The sequence below is a fragment of the Elaeis guineensis genome, chromosome 13 (genome assembly GCF_000442705.2).
Source record: "Elaeis guineensis isolate ETL-2024a chromosome 13, EG11, whole genome shotgun sequence".
Classification (NCBI taxonomy): domain Eukaryota; kingdom Viridiplantae; phylum Streptophyta; class Magnoliopsida; order Arecales; family Arecaceae; genus Elaeis; species Elaeis guineensis.
The window spans coordinates 77,614,560-77,622,366 of record NC_026005.2 but is presented as its reverse complement, the minus strand read 5'-3'; positions in this window follow the sequence as shown (position 1 = coordinate 77,622,366).

The window sequence follows — 7,807 nt, the reverse complement described above, 5'->3', positions numbered from 1 at the left end:
ACTTAAACACCATTGAAATGGTCAGGTAAGCATGCTTTCAATTAAAAACCATCAGTCAAGATGCCAAACTTATCTTAGATAATAATTGATCTATTAGAATCAAACAGGTCCGTCTAGTTACTCGGGCTCAGACCACTGAGCCAAATTCGATCTAGATTTAATCAATTCACATCACATGTGAATCAATTTGACCAACTACAACTAAACTCAATTTTGAGCCCCATTGATCTAATCTTAACTAATTTTTTATTAGGTTCGATCAACTGCTCAAAATCACAAAAGATTCTAACCTGATCTAATCAATGATCCTATTATAGTTTAGTTTCTAGACCTAATTTGTTCAATCCATACCCAAAGTCCATATTTTATGCAATAAAATTTAGATCTTAAATTCATAATTTTAGATCTTTTAATTTTAATTCTTAATTCTCAATTAAGTATATTATGAATATGGATTTAATTTAGATGTCAAAATAATTTTTAATCTAAATCGATTTATATTATATCACATACAATTTTCCTGTTCGTAGAATTGAGTTGACTCATCCTGACACTCGAGTCGACTCGTCACAGTGAGTCGGCTCATTTGTGACAAACTGAAACCTGTAGACCATGGCCCATAGAATTGAGTTGGCTCATCTGCAAACAAGCCGACCCGTCAAGGTCTTGAGTCAACTCTAACAAAAATAAATCGACTCGCCAAGCACTCGAGTCGACCCGAACAAGAATCGAGTCGACTCCACAAGTCTACCAATCATAGTTTCAGGATTTCATGTAAACAAAACCAAGAATTTTAGATCTAGAGTTTTGTAAAAATTTAGTTTTAGAGAATGTGTCAAAAACTATATATCACATATATCATTTTTTGATCTAAAACTAATAAAAACACATATAATGCATGCATAAAAGGATCTAAATCTAAAATATATATCGCATATAATTTTTCATTCACTGTTCATCTTTATAGAAAACATCACAAGCGGCACCCCTACACGTCATAAGAGAATCCATCAAATGGGCAAGAGAGGGACTTTAATCTCTTCTTTTCTTATAACCGGATGACCGTGATGATTATCCCAATCTGATTACTAGGCTACTAGAGATTAATCTAATATATTATATATGTAATCAATTAAAATTTAGATCTAATTATCTTTTATATGTCATACATATGAAATAATTCAAATCTATGCATGCAATCATATATCGCATATATGAAATAATTTCAGCAATCATACTAGATCCAAATTAAATCTTAATTAAGATATTCAGATTGAAAACTAATTTTAGATCTGAATCACTTATGATTTATTTTAAATCTAAAATAATTTTAGATCTAAAATAATCTTATAATTACATTACAATATGCAAAAATTTTTAGATCTACCATTAATTAATATTCTACATCATTCTCAATCACAGATTTATCAGAACGATGTCAATCATTAACTAATCTTCAAATCTGATTTTTACAATTCAGATTTCAAATCTAAATGGTTTCACGTTTATATCAGAACCTGGCTCTAATACCACTGATAGAAAGTGCAGTGGTTTCATATGTGTAGTTTAAAATTTTTTTTCATAAATCAGATTTATATGCGCATCGTAGAAATAAATTAAATTAAAATATTTTTAATTTAAAATACACACTAGATTTTATCTACAAACCATGCAAGGATCTTCATACGAACACATTGCCAAAACTTGAAATCTAAAAATAAAATAAAAGTGAGTAAATGGTGAACAGGAGATCAAATCTCCATATCTGATCGAATCCTGTGGATATCCAAGATTCGTATCTGAGCCGCACAAGTGCTCGATCTCTGCTGGTATCCATATGAAGATGTTTGATCGAAGTATGGAGGCCATCGATATGCTAGTACCTTGCAGGCCTTACTCCTCACTTGGATCTAGATCCTTTTCTTCTAGATCTCAAAGAAAATGAAGGCTGTGCGAACCCGTTCGTGCAGATCTGACGAGATCTAAACCAGACCATCAAGAAGAGAAGAAGAACCTTTCTTCTTCTCTTCCTTTCTCTCTAAACTCTCTCTTTCAGATTTGGTCTAATCAGATTATGGGCTGTGGAGATGAAGAAAGGAGGAAAGGAGGCATTGAGTTGGGAGGTAGAGACAAGGAAGAAAACCCCAAGGAAAATTCACGCACGCACACAACGCACACCTTTTATTTTGTCACACAAAAAGACCAAAAATCCCATGCCATAACCAGATAGGAATCTGATTCAAATCAAATTTGAATCAGATCTTATCCATATGTGAAAAGAAGGGAACAAGTGGCATTAAGAGGAGAAGGGAGATGAGGCGTGCGGCAAGGAAGAAAAACCTCACGGAAGAAACCTCTCGCGCACCCTCCTTTTCTCATTATTCTTTTGTCACACAAAAATAACATCCCATGCCTTACATCTAATAAGATTTGATCTTAATTTGAATCAAATTTAAATAGAAAATAAATTAGAAAGATAAAAAATCTCAAATAAGATGGGGCACCAACTATTGGCTCTCCCTTTCATTCACGAGCACAAAAAGCAAGGGGCGCACGTATCCACATGCTCCCTCCCTCTTTCTTTAATGAGATTAGGAGAGAGAAGCCTAGTAAAATTGGGCTTAGGCGGTCAAGTTCAATTAAATTTAATTTGAATTTAAATCGAATCCAATTCGAGTCCGATTTGAATCCAATTCGAAAGGCTGTCAATCCTGATCCAATCAGGATTGAAATCTAAGTCTGAATTAGATAATTAAATCTAATTAATCTTAAATTAAATTAATCTAATTAAATTAAATTTGATTTAAATTAATTAAAACTTAATCCCTAATATAATTAAGTCCAATTAAATTGCAACACTTATAATTAAGTCTCTCTGCTAATAATTAGCAATTATTATATCTGTAATACTTACAAATTAGCAATTTTCAAATTTAAATCATCAATCCTATTAATAATTTTAATATGATTCAAGTTATTGATCAAGACATGCTCTTTTTATTTGTGATCTCTTAGGTTCTATTCTGTCTGGTAGTGAGACATATCATAATCTTCATCACAGTATCATCGAAACTCTTTTTAATAGGTTGAAATGATTCTAACTTATCTCAACAAAGATCGTTGATCCAAAAATAATTCTATTGAGTTCTCACGATCCACCAATGATATTTAGTAGTATATAGTGACAACCTAGTGAAACAGAAGAATGAATTCTTAGGTACAGTTATCATACGATACAGTCTCTCTATCGTGAGTCACAACTAGATGGAAGTCATGGAGAACTCATCAAACTCCATCATCAGTCATATGCTAGATTGACTCAACTCGAGTTCATTTGTGAATCTCATAAAAATTCTTTTTCAGTATTCACACTTACTCTGGTTAGAGACTTCCTGAACTCAGTCTCACGATTCGCATAGAACTTTTTTTTCTATCAAGGTCAATAGATTCTATCTAGGTGCATCCTACTTAAAATAACGAACCTAAACCTACTATAGCCAACATACACAGCAAGGATCTGAATGGCTAGGGACTAAAAAAATGTGCAGTCAAACTAAATAGCCTCACCGCGAATAGCTAACACACCATAGGTCAAAAGATCAGTCACATCACTGCAGCATGAAAAAAATCACTGACGAGTGAGTAGACATCTAAGTAATTTCTCGTATTGGTTACGCTCAGTGCAAGTTGTTCTCTAACTACCACCTACACTCTCATTCTAATATCCTCACATTACAGACTCGATACTCATCTATCCAGAAGGGAGGTGATTGCACCGATCTTAAATGAATTGATCACTATCCTCTATGACAATCCTTCGATCGAAAGTATTTAAAAATTATCCACTAATGATATATGTCTCAAATTCTCAACATCTTGAGAATATATAAAAATATTTTTATTAATTTTTAGAATAAATCATGGACACATACAACATGATTGATAATAAAAATTATCCGATAAGTACAAAATATATCCTAAAATTATAGTGTGTGTCAGTCAAGATTAGCTTCTAGGACATACATCTAATATTCTAAAGAGTCATTAGGATATTATTTTTACTTCTCAGAGGATCACAATGTGATTGTGAGCCGACATGCCACATTCTTGAAAAAACTATTTATCTAAGATGGAGGTAGTGGAAGACAAATTAAACTTGAAGAGACAGTCTCTAAAGAGCAGTAGGTCATAGACCACTTAGAACCTATTCAAACTAAGCTAGTAGAAGTAGTATCTCTACCACCTCATAGATCTAATAGGATCTTCCATCTTTTTAAAAGATACATAGGTATGATCGGAGAGGATGTAAAGAAAATGTTCCTCGAAGGAGATAGAAAACATAAAGATGATCCTAAAATCTATAATGGGGTGATGTCAAACATCGACTTTGAGAAGTAGTTGAATGCTATGAAGTCAGAAATTAACTCTATGTATTCGAATCAAATATGGATCTTGATAGATCTGCTAGAGGATATAGTATCTATTGGATGTAAATAAATTTATAAAAGAAAAATGGATATGGATAGAAAGATAAAGACCTATAAAGCTAGACTCGTGGTAAAAGGTTATAGTCATTGTGAAGGCATTACTATCAGGATACTTTTGCGCTTGTAGTCACACTGAAATCTATCTGTACACTGCTTGCTATTGCAGCTTATTATAATTATGAGATATGGTAGATAGATGTAAAAATTGTATTCCTAAATAAATATCTTGAGAAAAATATCTATATGGAGCAGCCTTTGGGTTTCACTTCTGGAGATGGAGATCATAAAGTTTGTAAGTTGCATAGATCCATATATGGATTAAAGCAAATATCTTAGAGTTGGAATACTCATTTTAGCGATGTAATTAAATCATTTGATTTCATCAAAAATGAGGAGAAACTTTGTATCTCCAACAAGATCGGTGAGAGTACTGTTACGTTTCTCATACCGTACATAGACGACATCCTCCTTATAAGGAATAATATTTCTATACTGACTTCAGTCAAAAGTTGGTTGTCCAAGAAACTCTTCATAAAAGATCTAGAAAAGGCGTTCTATATTCTCAGAATAAAGATCTATAAAGATAGATCTAAGAGGATGTTTGGCTTTTCATAAAGAAAGTATTAAAAAAAAGTGCTGAAGAGGTTCAGCATGAAAACTTCTAAGAGGATACTTTTATCTCTTAGGTATGGCATTCATCTCGTCAAGAAGATGTGTCCAAACACGTCTGAGGAGATAGTGTATGAGCAAGATCTCTTATATTCAGCTAGAGAAAGCCTCATGTATGTCATGTTATGTATACGACCTAATTAGCCCTTGCTGTGAGTGTCACGAGCAGATATCAATTGAATCTAAATAAGCAGCACTGGATAGCTGTGAAGAATATCTTTAAGTATTTGAGAAAAACTAAAGATCTATTCTTAATCTTTGGAGGAGGATCTGAGTTGTGGATTGAGGAATACACTGATTTAGACTTTATGTCTGACACTGATAATAGAAGATCTACATCAGATTTTGTGTTCTTATATAATGGTAGCTTGACAAATTGAAAGAGTTTCAAGCAATCGATCATTATAGATTTAACTATGAAAGCAGAGTACACCACTGCATCAGAAGCTGCAAAGAAAGCCTTCTAGTACAAAAAATTTATTGTAGAACTAGGTGTTATAACATTAGATATCATCACATTGTACTGTGACAACAACGGCACCATAGCCCTAGCTAAGGAGCCTAGATCTTACTAGAAGTCCAAGCACATCGAACAGTGATTTTACATCATTCGCGATTATCTCGAGAAGAAATACATCAAGGTGCAGAGAGTAGACTCCACGAATAATGTGATAGACCCACTAACTAAGTCGCTTAGCCAGTAAAAGATTGAAATCCATCTTGAGAAGATAGAACTTAAATACATGGTAGATTGGCTTTAGTGCAAGTGAAAGATTGTTAGATGTATGCCCTAGAAGTCAATCTGACTGACACATTATATTTTTTTAAAATATAAATTTATACTTGATTTATTTATTTATTAATAAAATTAAATAATTTTCTATACTATTCTTGTGTTACGTGTCCTTGAATCATCCAAGCAATTAATAAAATGATGACATATATTCTCAAGAGTTGAGAATTTAAGACAAGTGTCATTGATGGTTAATTTCTAAAAATACTTCCAACTGATGGATCATCATAGGGATGGTGATTGATCCAATGAGGTTGGTGTACGGATCACTTCCTTTTGAATAGATGAGTTCTGAGTCTACAATGTGAGGATACGGAGCGAGAGTGTAAGTAATTGTTAGAGAACATCGGTATCGAGCGTAACCATATGAGAGTCACTTGGATATCTACTCACTCATCAGTAATTTTTTCAATACTATAGTTATGTAAATAGTTCTTTGACTTGTGGTGTCTTGATTATTTACAGTGAGATTGTTTTAGTTTGATGGCACATTCTCCTAATCTTTTAGTTATATGGATTCTTGTAGTGTATGTTGGCTATAGTAGATTCACTATAGGAATATGATGCATATTTAGATGGGATCTATCGATCTTAGTAGTTAAGAAGTCGTCCTATGTGATTTATGAAGCTGAGTTCTTAAGACCGTGGCCCAGGCAATATGATTAATGAAAAAGAATTTTCATGAGACATCACGACTTGAACTCAAGCTAATTAAATCTTATGCATGATCGATGATGGGGTTTGATGAGTTTTTCATAACCTCCATCTTATCAAGATTCATGATAGAAAAACTGAATCACACGTTAACTATAGCTAGAGATTCAGACTTTTTCATTTTACTAGATTACTACTACATGCTGCTAGGCATCACTGGTGGATTGTGAGATCCGTGAAAATTAATTGATAGTCAAAATTATTCCAATCCATTGAAAAAAGTTTCAATAATATCAATAATGAAGATCATGATATGTCTCACTATCAGATAGGAAAGAATGTATGAGATCACACACACAAAAAAGTTTTGACTTGATCGAATAATTGAATTATGAATTCGATTTACAAATGGATCCAATTATCAATTTGATTGATGATTGAAGTGAGTTGTAAAAGTTACATGAGAGGACTTACTAAAGGTTAGTCAGTTATGAAAGAATAAATTAGTAATTATTGCTAAATTAATCATTAATTTTTTGATTTGATCATTTCATTAAACATTAGGCTTGATATAAATTAAATTAGATTTAATTTGGTTCAAATTGGGTCTAGTCCGAATCAAATGAGGATTTGATTAAACTTAATTGAATTTGGTTTTGAACAAAAGAAGATTAGGGTTAGGAGTTGAGATCCTAGTTGAACTGGGACTCTCTCTCATCCCACATGCCAAAGAAGGCACATCCAAGGGTTGGGACACATGTCTCAGAGAGTTTTTCTTCTCTCTCTTATTTGTTTATCCTTATCTATTTCTTAATATTTGAATTGGATTCAAAACTTCAAATCTAGATAAGGATGGGGTGTGGGGTTATAAATAAGAGGCAGATTCAAGCATGAAGCAATTGATTTTCATCACCCTTTCTCTCCTCATCTTGCCACCCAAAAGAAGAGCTTCTCCTTTCTGGTTGCTATGCAAAGGAAAAGCCATCTTCCTCTCTTCTTTCTTCCTCTCCATAAGGTTCTTCTTCTTTCTTATTTCTTAAGAAAAAAAGAAGAAGAAGTCAGATTCAGTTTGAAGAGAGAAAAATCTGTAAGAAAGCTAACATTTTGGTGATCTTCGAAGTTTTCTTATCAAGATCAACCTTATGTGCATATCTGTAAGGGTCGGATGCATGTGCGGCTATAAAAAATCTTAAAAGATATTCAC